General features: G+C 45.7%; 1 protein-coding gene across 2 annotated transcripts in view; it reads right to left on the reverse strand.

Moving 5' to 3' along the window:
- The window catches only part of TIAM1 (TIAM Rac1 associated GEF 1), a 369,342-nt gene that overhangs the window by 185,951 nt on the left and 167,580 nt on the right, over nt 1-15,811 (reverse strand). The window contains exon 1 of one of the 2 annotated variants that reach the window (XM_045785501.2): nt 8,425-8,592. The exons of the other annotated variant lie outside the window; for it this stretch is intronic. The gene's annotated coding sequence lies outside the window, so the exon portion shown is untranslated. Of the gene's footprint in view, nt 1-8,424; nt 8,593-15,811 lie in introns of those variants that run through there. 2 annotated transcript variants of the gene reach the window in all.

Below are 15,811 nucleotides of genomic sequence, written 5' to 3' on the forward strand. Positions count from 1 at the left end.
TCTAACTCTGTTGCTTTAAATGAGTTTCTTAAGACAGCAATTAGAATTCGTTTATAGAGAACACTAATTTAGGGAGAAGGGAAGGAAGCCACAAGGGGTCTCCGGAAAGAGGACAGAGAGGACATCTCAGAATTGTCCTAAAATCCACACGAACAACCCCCCCAGGTTAGTCCTGACTAAGCACTGCCCTGGAGGAACAGGGGTTCCTTGAGGGCAAGGGGGGTCAGGCCCTGAGGGCAGCCCACCTGCACAGAAGGAGTTGCAGGGGAGTGAAAGCAGGGAGGAAGGGAGCAAACGCACAGGAAAGGTGAGTGGAGTGGGTAGGGCAAAGCGCGGACAGCCTGTGCTCCCAGGGGCTCGCTGTGGTTTTATCATTATCGTGCAGTTATCATTTCTATCATTTTTTTGCCCCCTGAAGAAGGCAAATAACCCAATTATGATAATACCAGGTGATGTGAATCCTGAGAGGGAGGTCTCCAGGCTGCCGTGAGCCTGCAGAGAAGGGAGGGGCAGAGGCTGTGGGTCTGGTTCCAGAACAACAGGTAAGACCAGCACCACAAGTCGTGGCAAGACCGGCAATGCAGGGCCTGCAGCGCGGCTGGGAGACCGGCTGGGAGACGGGAGTGCGGGTGTATGGAACACGGCAGGGAGGCTGCTCAGAAAATTAAAAACAGAACCACGGTGTGATCCAGCAAGCCACTGACGGGGATTTCAAAGAAATGAAAGCCTATCTCAAAGAGCTATTAGCACCCCCGTGTTCACTGCAGCACTAGTCACAACAGCCAAAATGCAAAATCCGCCCCCATGTCCGGCACCAGGCGAAGGGGGGAGGACTGCAGGGCAGACACACAAAGGAATATTAGTCAGCCTTTAAAAAGAAGGAAGTCCTGCGACATTGCGACAACGTGGATGAACCCTGAGAACGTTCCACTGCGTGAAATGGTCTAGTCACAGGGGTGCCTGGGTGGCTCAGCCAATGAGGTGTCTGCCTTCAGCTCAGGTCATGGTCCCAGGGTCCCAGGATCGAGCCCTGCATCGGGCTCCCTGCTCAGCGGGGAGCCTGCTTCTCCCTCTCCCTCTGCTCCTCCCCCTGCTCGTGCACTCTTGCTCACTGGCTCTCTCAAAATAAAATCTTTTTTAAAAAGGAAAGAAAAAAAGAAGCTAATCACAGAAAGACAAATGCCACAGGATTCCACTCATATGAGGAATCGAAAACCGTCTAACTTGTGGGAGCAGAATGGGACTTGCCGGGAGCAGGAGGGAGGGGGAATGGGAAGCCACTCATCACTGGGGACAATATTTCAGTTATGCCAGATGACTACATTCTGGAAAGCCACCATAAGACACTGCACCCATAGCGCCTGACGCTGTGCTGTACGTTTAAAAATCTGATAAGAGGGTAGGTCTCAGGCTAAGTGCTGTTCGTACAGTAAAGTCAAAAGAAAACAATGACACGACGAGGGACAGTGCTTCAGGAAGCATCTGTGATTCCTCCTCTCCACCAAGTCAGCAGTCACATATGCAGGGTAGACACACAAAGGAATACTATGTTCAGATATGCATAGTTTGTTCAAATTCTGGAGCGGCCAGCCTACTACCAAACCCTGGTACAGGGTGAAAATAGTGCAGCGTGCTTCCTAATAACAAGGCTCGGGTGGGTTTGTTCATGGGAGGAAGGCGAACCTGAAAAGAATAACTGCAACTCTGCAGAGTTATAAAGGCGCTTTTGGTCTAAATCATTCTCCCCCCAGGAAGTAAATGAGGATTGACATGCCACTGTCCCCACCTGGCAGAAGGGAAATTAAAGTACACACAGCCCTCCTTGCTGACTCACGCCACACCAGGAGGTAGCATTATTTCTTTGCCCTGAGTGCCTGTAATGTTGCACGTTTACCGCTTGATTCTTCCAGTGGGAAGCTCCTTGCCTACCGTGCCTGGAAGATGCCAATCTGAGCACAGCGGTGAGGGCTCCCTGCAATACTCCCCGATAACCAAACCTAGGGCACGGTTTAGACAAAGGTTCTCCTGCCTGTTAGAAGTAGCATGAGCTCAGGGCACCTGGGCGGCTCAGTCGGTCAAGCGTCTGCCTGCAGCTCAGGTCATGATCCCTGGGTCCTGGGATCCAGTCGGACAACCCGCTCCCAGCTCAGCAGGGAGCCGCTTCTTCCTCTCCCCCCTGCTCGTGCTCTCTCTCTCAAATAAATAAATAAAATCTTAAAAAATAAAAAAAAACAGTAACATGATCTCACGTCCGACAGCCGCCAAAAAAGCCCATCCTGATACCAAGTTTCCCTGCCGCAGTCCAAAACAATTCCTTCTTCTCCTTTCCGGGTATCATAAGGGCAGGCAAAAGATGCAAGGAAGACAAAGGTAGGAAGATCATGACCCTGTGAAGTTTCTGAAATAATCTCATCTGAGAATCAATGGGAATCTTCTTCCTCATGAGTCAAGGCACAAGGAATCGAGGCAAACCAGTGGTCATTCACAAGGGGCAGACCCAGTCCACGGTGACCATGACATGGGACGCACCACTACACCCTCTTCGGCAAGCCCGGAGGACTGGCTTGTCCATGGAATGACCCAACAATGGGACCCTACACCACCGAAGGTTCCCAGGAAATCAATTTCAAAGCCTCAAACTGTGAATGGGGCAAATCAGCAACCCATTTCCACGAAACAGCAGTCACAAATAATGAACTTCCTGTTGTCCCCAGAAAGGAGGATTTGAGCAGGGCCCCGAGACAATAAGGACTTTAAAAGTTTGAGTCCTCCTTTCCCAGCGTTCTGCAAATGCCCCACTTACCCCATCCCACGCAGCAGAGCTTCTCTCAAGATCTCCACACGGGCCATCCAGAGGGGCTGCTCACATCCTAGGTAAGAGACTAGGATTCAGAGTTTCACACCCCATGGTACCAACCCTCCTCTCCTCCTGGCTTTCGGGTCTAGAAAGGTGGGCCTCAGTCCACACTGGTTCTACCTACAAGAGCAGACACAGGAAAATAATGGGGTTTGTGCTCACTTTTTTATATACTTCTAGAGGCTGCAAGATCATTCTCTGAAACATTAACAATATAACACAGGAAAAATACTGCGTATGTTGGAGACACTCAATAAATTACCATTCAGTATTAGTATTTTAATAATCAAAGGCCCTCATTCAACCATGGCTTTGTAGAAAGCACTTTGGCCATGGTTACTCTTGCCCACAAAAATCTCTGAATTTACAGAAGTCCAAAATCTCAAACACTGAAGTGCCGAATTCCAAGGTATCACATGAGGCTCTGAGCTTCCATACAAGATCTCACAAATCCCCCCCTAACCGTTACACGAATAAAACTTTCCAAAAGCCACGATCTCTTCCCCCACCACCAGCAAGTTTTACCAATGAAGGCCAGGCTAATACTTGTTTTCAAGCAACAGAATCAAAATAAACTGGAGGAGTGGTGTTGCAAAACACTTACGAAGACTACACCTCCTTGTTCCCCACTCATAAAAACCCTGACCAGTACAAACAGCAGCACAGTTACTCAGCACACCGGGTCAGAGCGGACGGGCCAGACCAAAGGCAGCTAGCTAGTCGACCTGTTGTCTTCGAAAACCACTTCCCAGCTGAGGCCAATTCACTACACAAAATGTAAAGCAAGACTCACTCCTTGGGCAGAGCAGTGAATGATGTTGGCAGAGCCCCGCAAAGCCTTTTCCCGGCTGACAACCCCTTCCCCTCCCCGTCTCCCTGCTTGTACTATTAGACACCTAAAGAAACATTCACTAATGATGCCATATAGTCCCAAGGACCTTTTCAATTGACAGACCCCAGAGAGAACAAATAGCTTAAAGTTGGATGACTTCAATAATGCCACATTCCTCTGTGGAGGAGTATTACCCAGCCAACCTCCTCCACCCCATGCCTCTCATTTCCCTTCCTGGTTATGAGGTCAGCCATAGCATTCAACAATCCACACTTCCCCCGAAGTACCGAGGAACTTTCAGCTCTGCAAAAACATTCTCAGAAAATTCAGTAGTGGGAGTGCCTGTGTGGCTCAGTCGGTTAAGCATCTCCCTTTGGCTCAGGTCATGATCCCGGGGTTCTGGGATGGAGTCCCGTATCGGGCTCCTTGCTCAGCGAGGAGCCTGCTTCTGCTTCTCCCTCTGCCTGCCACTCCCCTTGCTTGTGCTCTCAATTTCTCTCTGACAAATAAATAAAATAAAGAAAGAAAGAAAGAAAGAAAGAAAGAAAGAAAGAAAGAAAGAAAGAAAGAAAGGAAAGAAAGAAAGAAAGAAAGAAAGAAAGAAAGAAAGAAAGAAAGAAAGAAAGAAAGAAAGAAAGAAAGAAAGAAAGAAAAAAGAAAGAAAGAGTGACAGAAAACAGATATGGTTATCACCAACACCATCTGTCTCCCAGGTGACATTCCCACCAACTGTGCATGGGGGTTCCCTTCCTTTTCTCTGCAGCCTAACACTTGTTATTTCTTGTCTTTCGGGTAGTGAGATGGTGGTGTCCCACTGTAGTTTTGATTTGCATTTCCCTGATGATTAGTAATGTTGAGCATCTTTTCTAGAGTACAAGAGTTCTGGAATAACTAAATCCAACAAACTTTGCCTTCATAGGAACAACCCCACTAACTTACATCCCAGTCTCTGCCAAGTTTTGAGCTGCATACTCATTTCATTTCTAGAAAGGAAGAGAGAGGGGAAGGAGAGAGGGAGGGAGGAAAGAAGGAAGGAAGGGAGAAAGGGAGGGGGAGAGGGAGGGAGGGAGGAAGGAAGGAAGGGAGGAAATAATAGAGCAGTGAGACCCTCAAGGAAGTGAGATGAACTGAAGAAAAAAATAATAATCTCAGGAGGGTAAGGTAAAAACTGGAGTGGAAAAATATCCAGCCAGTATACCACCAACCAAGTGGGATACTAAGTGCCCATAATGAAGAGAGAACAAATGGGAGAAGTACCTTTGTTTTATTCTGTTGCAATAACCTTTCACATTTCTGGAAGGAAGGCACTGAGAGAAGTTGCTAGGTTGGGAGTAGAACCAGAAAGGGCAGGACAGGGAAACACGCAAGGCACTACAATGGATTAAGGGCCTGCTTTGTTCCGAATCAGAAGACAGGTGCCTTCCATGAACACTCACGTAGAAATCTCACAACAGGGGCGCCTGGACGGCTGAGTGGGTTAAGAGTCCAACTCTTGATTTCAGCACCGATCATAACCTCAGTCAGGGTCTTGAGATCGAGCCCAGAGCTCAGAGCTCAACAGGGAGTCTGCTTGAGGATTCTCCCTCAGCTCTTGGGCACACACACATTGTCTTTAAATAATAAATAAATCAATCTTAAAAAAAACTCACCAACAGCCCCCTAAGCAATTTTCATTATTTCCACCTCACAAGAAGAATGTAAGCTCAGAGAGGTTAGACAATTTTAGGGCTAAAAGTGGCAGAGCAAGACTTCAGATCCAAGGACACCGGGCTGGCTCAGTCAGTAGTAGAGCAGGCAGCCCTTGATCTCAGGGTCATGAGTTCGATCGAGCCCCACCTTGGATGCAGAGATTGTTTAAAAAAAAAAAAAAAAAACCCTCTAAAAAAGGCAAAAAGAATTCAGATCCAGCTCTTTCTGACTCTAAAGTTCTTGTTCTTATACTGTCACAAACTTAGAAAGATTTTCTGAGAACACGTTAAAATGCCAAGACTCATGTATTAAATATGAACCAAACCGAAACTTTCTTCCTCGGTCATTACAGCAAATTTGCTCTGCCCTAGTACAAAGTAAATCTGTATTGTCAAGTAGGTTTGAAAGCACCTACAATTCACATTAAATTACCAGTAAATCTTATGTAAATTCTAGCTGGATGTTTCCAAAACAATTTCACAGGGTGTGCGCCAGTGAATACCCAAAACCCACCTTAGAACAATTTGATCCCATGTGTATGATACTCAAGAACACAAGATAACGTTTTAATAAAACCGAGAAACATTATTTCAAAGACACATAAAGTAAATACATAATGTCTGCCTCCTTACAGCTAGGAGACTCAGTTACTTAGTTTTAAAGGCTCTTAAAATCTTTTTTGACCATGTTCCACCGCACAGAACTTTTAAAATGCATGTATACTTAGGAAAGGAGGCAGTGTTTTTGTTTCATTTAAAATACAAACAAAAACCAAAGCTGGTTCTTCCAAATGCCAATAAAATTGATGATACATTAGCAAGACTGATCGAGAAGAAGAAAAGCACAAATAACCAATGCCAGGAATGAAAAAGGAAACATTTCTGGGCACCTGGGTGGCTCAGTCAGTTAAGCGTCTGACTGTTGGTTTTGGCTCAGGTCATGATCTCAGGGTCCTGAGATGGAGCCCCGAGTAGGCTGTGGAGCCCCTCCCCACCCTGGGGGGAAAAACGGGGGGGGGGGGGAAGGAAAGGAAACATTTCTACAGTCTTTTAAAATATTATAAGAGGATATTTTGTGCAACTGTATACCGATAAACTTTAAAATTTACATGAAATAGGAAAATTCCTATAAAAAACTACCTACTAAAAGAGGATAATCTTAATGGCCTTATTTCTATTAAACAAACTGTATCTGCAACTTCAGGGGAAAAAAATCAGAGTCGAACCAGGATATTTATGGAAAAGTAAGGAGACCTTAAGAAAAAAATGATACAGAAATTATAATATTCTCTCACACCTACTTGCACCTACCAAATTCATATAACAGAATTAATCCAATTTCCAGTGTCTGCATGAAACAGTCCCATGTGACAATATCTAAATACCTTTATGAATAATATACTCCCTTTCTCTGGCGAAGTATTATTGTTCCATAAAACTCCATGTGAGCAAGGGTCTATTAGTCAGTTTCACCAGCACTATCACGAGATCCAATCTGGTTGTCTTTCCTGTTGAGTGAGTTGCTACAGACTTCTTGGGGGTGGGGGAAGCAGGCCACACACTTCATGTCAGCATCAAGCGCACATCTGCATGCCATGTTCTGTCTTGACCCACAAGGAGCTAGAACACAGGGCTCTGGCTGTTGGGACAACCCAGACCATGCAACCTGTTCTTCCCTGGGACGTGTCTGCTTTGGCTTAAAAGTCATTTCATTTGACTTCTGTCCCACTAACTTCAGGGAAGCTGGAAGGTGAAAACAAACTAAGTAAAACTATGGCCACAGCAACCTATCCCCTGACCCCAAAGTTCAAGTGGAAGGTACACCAAAAAAGCCAGGCTGTGCCATTCTGATATCAGGAAGAGGATAAAACCAGCTCTTCACATCCTCCTAATTGCACTCACCCCAGATCTCGGAGAAACACTTATAAGATGAAATTTGGTTTTCTAGAGACATAGTAACAACCACACATTTCTTTACCTCGGTGAAGTTGTCCTAAAAATAAGACAATTCTCTAAAAATTCATATGAAGGATTATCTTACAACACACACACACACAGAGAGAGAGAGAGAGAGAGAGAGAGAGAGAGAGAGCTCCCACTGCTCTGCACTAACCTGTTGACTGGATATAAAATAGGTGAAACAGGTAAATTAGCCCAAAAGCCTCCATCGGACCCCCATGCAGTGAGCAAACACCATAAAGCTCTAAAAGGGGTTTCAAATAAAATCTAAAGAATGTCTGCAAGAAACTTTACCTTTGGCCAAGTTCATCACTTGCTGGAACATACATTAAGCGTCACTTGCAATGATCCCAGCCCGGGTGCCAGCCTCCACCCAAACTTCCTTTCACCGCCCCACCCAAATCTGACTTAGGCAATAGACCTGGAGATAAAGCAGCTGCCACAGAAAAATGTAATATTTTCAAGAAAGTTCCAGATACACAAATAACACCTCTATAGCTAGGGAGTCTTGAGCTGAACTAAATCGGACGCAAAATTAATGAGAAACCCAAGCCTTCTGATGCCTCCCTATGGAATTCCCACACTGACCCAGGAAGCTGTCCGGGGCCCCAGCTTCGGAACATTTCCTCGGAAATACTGAATCCCAAGCCTTTCAGGGAATTCATTTTCAACAGCAATGACCTGTGATTACAGACTGCGCAGCTAGACAGCGGGAACAGCGGGGACACCTCTGGTGGGTAACCTGATCCCGCAGCCTCCCTTCCGCCCTACCCTTTAGGATCCCGGGATAGGGAAGGCAAAGAGGGAAAGGTAAAGCGCTCGCAAAGCCCCAACCCTTCACCCAGGAGCCTGAAAGCACACGGGCGGCGCCCCCGGGGTGTCCCAGCACAGCGTGGAGACGCGGCTCACGGATTCCGCAGGGCTCCGGGCGCACGGGTGCCGGTCCCCCGCCCCCAGCCGCGGCAGCGCGGAGCTCCGGGGGGCCCCACCAGCCTCTCCTCCGCCACAGCCACCTGGGCTGCGCGCCCTCACCATCCAACACAAAGAAATTCGGCGGTGGAAAGAATGGGCTTGAAATTAACGCTCACCACGGCTCAGCAAGGCGCACATGCTTCCCCGTCTTGCCTCACATCTCCAAACTTCCAGTAACAGAAATGAGGAAGCAGCAGCCTTCCCCGGCTTCTGGCAGAGGGAGTGGGCGTAACTTGTGAAGTTTCGTGCTGTGATGAATCTGGTCATTTGGGTGTGTTGGAGAGGGTTTGTCGCTCCTCCCCACCCACCGGTCGCCTCCCTCCTCTCCACCTCCTTCCCCAATTTAATTCTCCCCTTGGCGTTCCCAAGACCAAGAACTCAGGCCGGCTGTCACTGGGAGTCCCAGCTCTGGGCTCCTCCACCACCTTGGGGAAAATTTATTCCTAACAGACCTGAACCATTTCACAGATGAACCTGGCCTCCCTGCAGAAGGCCTAAGTTCCTATCACATTTTTTTCTCGGCAGCACAGGGCAAGAAGGCAATGCCTCTTTTTTTATTTAAAAAGCTAGAAATCTTAGGGGCGCCTGGGTAGCGCAGTCGTTAAGCGTCTGCCTTTGGCTCAGGGCGTGATCCTGGCGTTCCAGGATCAAGTCCCACATCAGGCTCCTCCGCTGGGAGCCTGCTTCTACCTCTCCCACTCCCCCTGCTGTGTTCCCTCTCTCGCTGGCTGTCTCTCTGTCAAATAAATAAATAAAATCTTTAAAAACTAAATAAAAATAAAATAAAATAAAATAAAAAGCTAGAAATCTTAAATAACTGCATGATGCCCCCTCTGCACAGGCAGGAATGTGGGTAGGATGGCCAGGAGAGACCTAATTCCTAAACATCGACTTACACAGAATGGGGGTCAGAAAAACAAAAAGCAAACTTACAACTGGCTGTATGTCCTTTAAAACTTACTACAAAATACTTCAGACGTGCAAAAATATATTTGAAAATCATATAGTGAACCCTCAAGTATCCATTATGCACCAAAAAAAAATTAAAATTACCAACATAGTTAGAACCAACTGTAAACTCCTCCCTGAAATATATCCTTTTCCCTCCCCCTAGAAAAATAGCTGCCATAAACTTAATTTCCCATGAGCAATATTCATACCACAGTTTCTGAGCATTCTGAAGGACACGAGCTAACTTCAAAGTCCACCCAAAAGCAATCCAGTGATCATCCCTTCGCTAGGCCTGACCTTGGTTCCGAAACAGAAGTTTCATTAAATAACACTAAAAAATGACCACACATGTTAAATGAAGCCTCAGGTGGCTGTTTAAAGAAAATGAAGGAAATCATAATATAAGAGGAGACCTGGAATGACAAGTAGAGGCCATATCTGTAACAGCTGAAGCATTCATGGATGAAATTGATAGATTAATAGACCATTATCATTTTACAAGGTTAATAGCGGTGTCAAAGTCGATGACACTGACCCGCACGGCAAGGGGCTTTCCTCAAAGACCCAGGCTACAGAAATAGAAACACAACATTCACTAAAAAAGTCCTAATTACTCAACTACTGCCTGCCAGAGTTGTAGGTTGGGAGCGACATTCAGAAAAGGGAACTTACAAGATAATAATGATAAAACCCAAAACAGTGGAAACCATGATACATTCAAAATTGACTCATATATATTCTCATATATATATATATATATATATATATGTATATATGAACATGAAGAAGGAGATGCCTAGCTCATCTTTATATTCCTAGTACCTTGCACAGAGGCTGGCATAAGTAGAAAATCCATAGATATTTGTTAAATGAATGAAGCAAGTGACCAAAAGAATGTCCATGGAGAATTCTGAAGGAGCAGAATAAAGAGACGGGATGCATGAAATTGGCAGTCACCTTTAACAGGAAGTGACTTTGCCCAGTGGGAACATTCAACAATAGTGGAAACATTTTTGGTCATCACAACTTGAGGAAGCTATTGGCATCGAGCAGGCAGAAGACATGGATATGCTGCATGGGAAAGCCTCCCACAACAAAAAATTATCCAGCCCCCAAATGCCAATACTGCTGACTGATTAGAAGCCCTGGGAGACAGGCTCCACTATCAACAGTCACTGAATTTATTCATTCCATATATAATCATCAGCATCAGGAAGAGACTCCCGGGGGACTTATAAGGATATAGAATAGCATTTCCCCTCCTTTTCCACCATGCAGCATCCGATGGCTGGACCACCTGTGTGCGATCAGAGTGGGCACTGGGGTCAGAAGCAGGAAAGCATTCAGGCATAGGGGGCACAGCCTCAAGCCTATGCACGCATGAAGCTAAGGACTGCGTCAAATTTAGAGGGCAATCATCAAGAAGGGGGTGGAGAGGAAGATGACATAAGGCAGGGGTATCAGCTCTAGGATCACAGATAGCACGTCTCGGGGAGGAGGCAGGGTAGGCGCTGTGCAAGATACACAGACAAAGCGGGCTTATCACAGGCACCAGATTCATTTCTCCATTGATGGTCTTGAGCTGGAGACGCTCCATTGAGAACAGGAAGGATGTTTCATCTCATTAGAGCTTATCGAAAAGAAAGTTACAAATCACTTACAGGAAAAAAGATGCAAGCCCCACCATGTCTACCCATCAGGCTGAAGGACCTACAAAGTGAAGACAGCTTTTCTACAGGTTTTCGTCTCATCATTACCGAAGAAGTGTTTCTTTGAAACTCTAGAATGCCGGGAGCAGTCTTGTTCTTGTGGCTCAGTGTTTTTCAAAACGGGGCACGGGACAGTGGGTCTGCTCCCCTTGAACTCCCTCAGAGCCTCACGGATGGTCGGTATGTGATAAATGCACGTTGATGGAATGGAATTGGTCCTCACCTCATTACCCATCTCTCAAGCCAGTAAATAAAGACCCTCCTATAGTCACTTCTGGAGGAATCTGCAAGGCACCCTGAGTTCAGAGTCGGAACAACCTGTGAGCCCACAGAAAACCTGCTGGTTTCATTCAGTGGCTGACAGATCGCAAAATACCTGACATGGGTGAAAGCTCACAACCTCAGAACCTGAGAGGTCCTCAGGCAGTGGCCCCCAGCCCCACGGGGAGCTGCTCCTGGCATCAAAGGAAGGAAGGATGCCAGGCTGGCGGGTCCTCTCCACACACCCCTATATAAATGGGCAGGACGGAGAACGCCCTATCCCTCATTATGTCACCAGCTTCTTTACTTGGAGCTCTAACTGCCATTAGTCTTGCTTCTTAAAAGCCATACGAATTTAGGAAAAGAAAATGTGAGCACAGGTATGAGTCCCACCAAAAGCAATGAACTTAATCAAGAATGCATAGTGTTTCTGTTCCAAAGCAATACAACCAGTAGAGGGAGCACAGCTGACTTTTGTGCTTAACAATTTCCCAAGATCAGGCGAAAGCGGGGGACGGTGTTAGTTACAAAAATAATCAAACGCTACCACAAATAAAAAGATTTATGTAAAAATATTTTGAAAAACTCGAAGCCTTGACACCCTTCTAAGGTATTTGTCCTGGTCACGGATATCTACCCAAGAGCTAGCTACACAGATATAAGACCATATACCGAATAAATAAATATATGTTAGAAAACAACATTTGGTATGTGGCGGGAAACTCAGAAAGGGTCAGACAGGGGTGCCTGGGTGGCACAGCGGTTAAGCGTTTGCCTTCGGCTCAGGGTGTGATCCCGGCGTCCCCGCGTTGTGGGATCGAGCCCCACATCAGGCTCCTCCGCTGTGAGCCTGCTTCTTCCTCTCCCACTCCCCCTGCTTGTGTTCCCTCTCTCGCTGGCTGTTCCTATTTCTGTCAAATAAATAAATAAAATCTTTAAAAAAAAAAAAAAAGAAAAAGAAAAAAAAAAAAAGAAAGGGTCAGACAGCTCTCTTTCCCTTTGTCAGTTGAACTGACGCTCAGAAACAAAAAAACTATGGAGAGTTTATTTCCCCAAAGATTTTAATTCCGGCTTTATCTTGCTGTTTTATAAACTTGACCTACAACTGCTGACTAAAATTCCTTTCAGATTGTGTTCTCAATGACACCAATGCCTTCCTTAAGCAAGACTCTTCTGGATTTCTGCTCCAGGGTCTTCAGAACCGACTTGATCAAAGATCAGGACAGCTTAATGGAAAGAGGGCTGCCGTCCGCTGAGCTGACAAGGTCCAAGATTTTGACACCAACTCCTGCAATGGAGTTTACTTCCCCACCTTTCCCAGCTCACATAGACAGCCAAGGTGGGTTCCCAGGCACAAGGCAAACAAGGGCCCACATCAACCTGCTGTCACCTGTGTCACCTCGAAACGGCAAACCAGCAGCAAAGCTAGAGAAAAGAGCATTCTCTTCCTCAGTTAGGTGAAGCCCAACAGGGGTGTTGATGAACACAGACGATCTGAATCCAAAGACAGGACTCCCCAGCATCATTGCAGGTCCAAATCCAGATCCCGTTAATCATATGGTATCGCTACAGAAATTCCACAGCTTTGTCACGAATACATTTTGTGGTTGGCTACCGAATGATTGCCGAAATCAAATTTTCATATTTGAAACGGATCAAAAGTCTAAATATGGATCCATCCCACCCCCCTTGCACTTGGTGGTCTGAGGCTCACCAAGAATGCTGACGTGTTTGAAAACCCATGTCTGAAATCCCCGGATGAAGCCTTCCTTCTCTCTGACAGAAAAACCGAGGTTCGTCCTCTCAGACGACGTCTTCAAGCGCAGGCCCTCATTCAATTTGATTTGATGCAAAAAAGTTTTACAACTTAAAATTAAACCTCACACCAAGCAAACTTAGTGACTTTGAACAGAGTTTTCTCCATCTGAAAACTGAACGCCTAACAAAGAAGCAAAAGTACTCCTGAAAAATACAAAGTCTGTCAAAAAGAGGCCAAGAAAACTTGTATAGCCTTTAAATACCCTGCATCCAGGATACCCAGTAGGGACTAAATGTGCGGCAAGTTCCTCATAATCCAGAAGCCTCGATTTCCTCAACTATTTAAGTGGTAATAGCCCACTTAATATTCTCTGGCTTCCTAGTTCTATCTTCCAATCACATGTTCCCATGATTTTAAAACTCCCGTTGCTTTGAGTGCCCCAAATGACAACTGCTCACACAATGTTTATGGAACATGCCAGAGTCAAGAGTTTCGGGACTCACTGGTGGCTCTCATATTTATAACTGAAGCCATGCTTGTAACTGGAAGGGAAAGAGGAAAGGGCAGGAAGTGCAACCCGAGGATAAAGGTAACAAGAAGCCAAAGGAAAAGTCCATGAACCCTTCACATACTGACTCGCAATCAACCATATGGGGCCAGATGCTGTCCTGCCCACACGCACAGTGAGGCGGTTGGTGCCAAGGGCCCTGTGAGCCTAGCACAAGAGGTACATGTGGTTCGTGGGGGCGAGAGCATCTGGGTTTTCCCTGGTGTGGCCTCTTTTAGACACCTCTCTGCTCAGCAGCAATAAACAATAATAATTATTATTGGCACTAAAAGCGCGGTCGTGCTGAATAACTAATGCAAGAAGATAAGAAGTCAAGTTCTAATTTCAGTCCTGCCTTCTCTCCAAAGAATGTGTGGAGCCAGGATAGCCTTCCGGTCCTCAATATAGCCCCCAGGGAGCATTCCCACTGGGGCTCAGGGAGCAGTCCCATCGAGGAGGCCTCCTTTGGTCAAGGGAGAAGCAAGGGTGTGAAATAAGGCCCTGCTCGAGTCCGCGCTCCACCAACCACCAGAGGAATAACTTAGAGCAAACCACCTGGCTTCCCTTTCAGTAAAATGGGGAGTTGAAATCAACATCTATTGACAATCCAGGGGGTTACATGGGCTAACGGGCCGCATATAGGGCACGTACCCAATACTTCTGCTAAATGCTGAGGGGCCCTAAAATGTGCAAAAACAATTTTCAGTCAGGAAATAAGCAACCATGTTAGTGTTTTAAATGTTTTCAAGGTTTTCGTGTTGATATTGCTATTTTAGTCATGAGAGAAATACAGTTCAGACACTAGTGATGCACCAAATGGGAGAGTGGGAGACCTTCCAAGACCCAGAGGCCACGGAAAGACCTCTTGAGCCCTTCCTCAAGTCCCTATTGTGGGGAAGCAGCAAGCCCCCTCACGAGGACCACCAGAGTGAGACACACAGGCCCAGGGCACCCACTGAGGACAACCATCCTAACTGGTACTTGGTTTTGTTATTGAGGGTTTTAATTTTTATTTTATATTTAAACACTGGAAACTATCATTCCACAATGTAGGGACCAAAACATACTGCAGGAAGGGTAGGTGGGAATAAGGTGAAGCTGAGTGTAAGGACACACCCAGCACCTGGGAGCAACAGTGAAGTGACAAGGACCACGCCCATAGATGCATCTCTAACACCTGACACCTTACACAGTCCTCTGCTAGTGACAGGCACAGAATCATTATTAAGTGACTTCTAATGTCAGAGGAAACATGCAAATGAGAATCCACTGGTGTTTTCCTTTCTAAGAACATAGACGTAGATTTTCTGTACTCTGGGAGCACTTGGTGCCATTTTCCCTAATGTAAACAAAATCCAACAGGCAAAGAGTATTTTCTTTTTCTTTTTTTTGTTTCAGAGGTAGAATTTAGTGGTTCATCAGTTGCATATAACACCCAGTGCTCGTTTCATCAAGTGCCCTCCTTAATGCCCATCACCCAGTTACCCCATCCCCTTATCCCCCTCCCCTCCAGCAACCCTCAGTTTGTTTCCTAGAGTTAAGAGTCTCTTATGATTTGTCTCCCTCTCTGTTTTCATCTTATTTTTCCTTCCCTTCCCCATGTTCATCTGTTTTGCTTCTTAAATCCCACATGAATGAAATTGTATGTCTGTCTTTCTCTGACTTATTTTGCTTAGCATAATACCCTCTAGGTTCCATCCACGTCATTGTAAATGGGAGGATTTCATTCTTTTGATGGCCGAGTAATATTCCAGTGTATGAGTACATATATTCAATTGTGTGTGTGTATGTGTGTTTGTGTGTTGTGTATACACACCACATCTTCTTTATTCATTCATCTGTCAATGGACATTGGGGCTCTTTCCATACTTTGGACTATTGTGGACATTGCTGCTATCAACAATGGGGTATATGTGCCCCTTCGAATCAGTTTCTATGCTTTGGATAAATACCTAATAATGCAATTGCTGGGTCGTAGGGTAGCTCTACTTTTAACTTTTTGAGGCACCTCCATACTGTTTTCCAGAGTAGCTGCACCAGTTTGCATTCTCACCAACAGTGTAAGAGGGGAAGGGGAAGATATTTGCAAATATCTTATCAGATAAAGGGCTAGTATCCAAAATCTACGAAGAACTTATCAAACTTAATACCCAAAAACCCAAAAAATCCAGTTGAGAAATGGGCAAAGACATGAACAGACATTTCTCCAAAGAAGGCATACCAATGACCAACAGACACACGAAAAAATGCTCAACATCACTCATCATCAGGGAAAT

The sequence above is a fragment of the Ursus americanus genome, chromosome 4 (assembly GCF_024610735.1).
Source record: "Ursus americanus isolate L20-20 chromosome 4, mUrsAme1.1.p, whole genome shotgun sequence".
NCBI lineage: Eukaryota > Metazoa > Chordata > Mammalia > Carnivora > Ursidae > Ursus > Ursus americanus.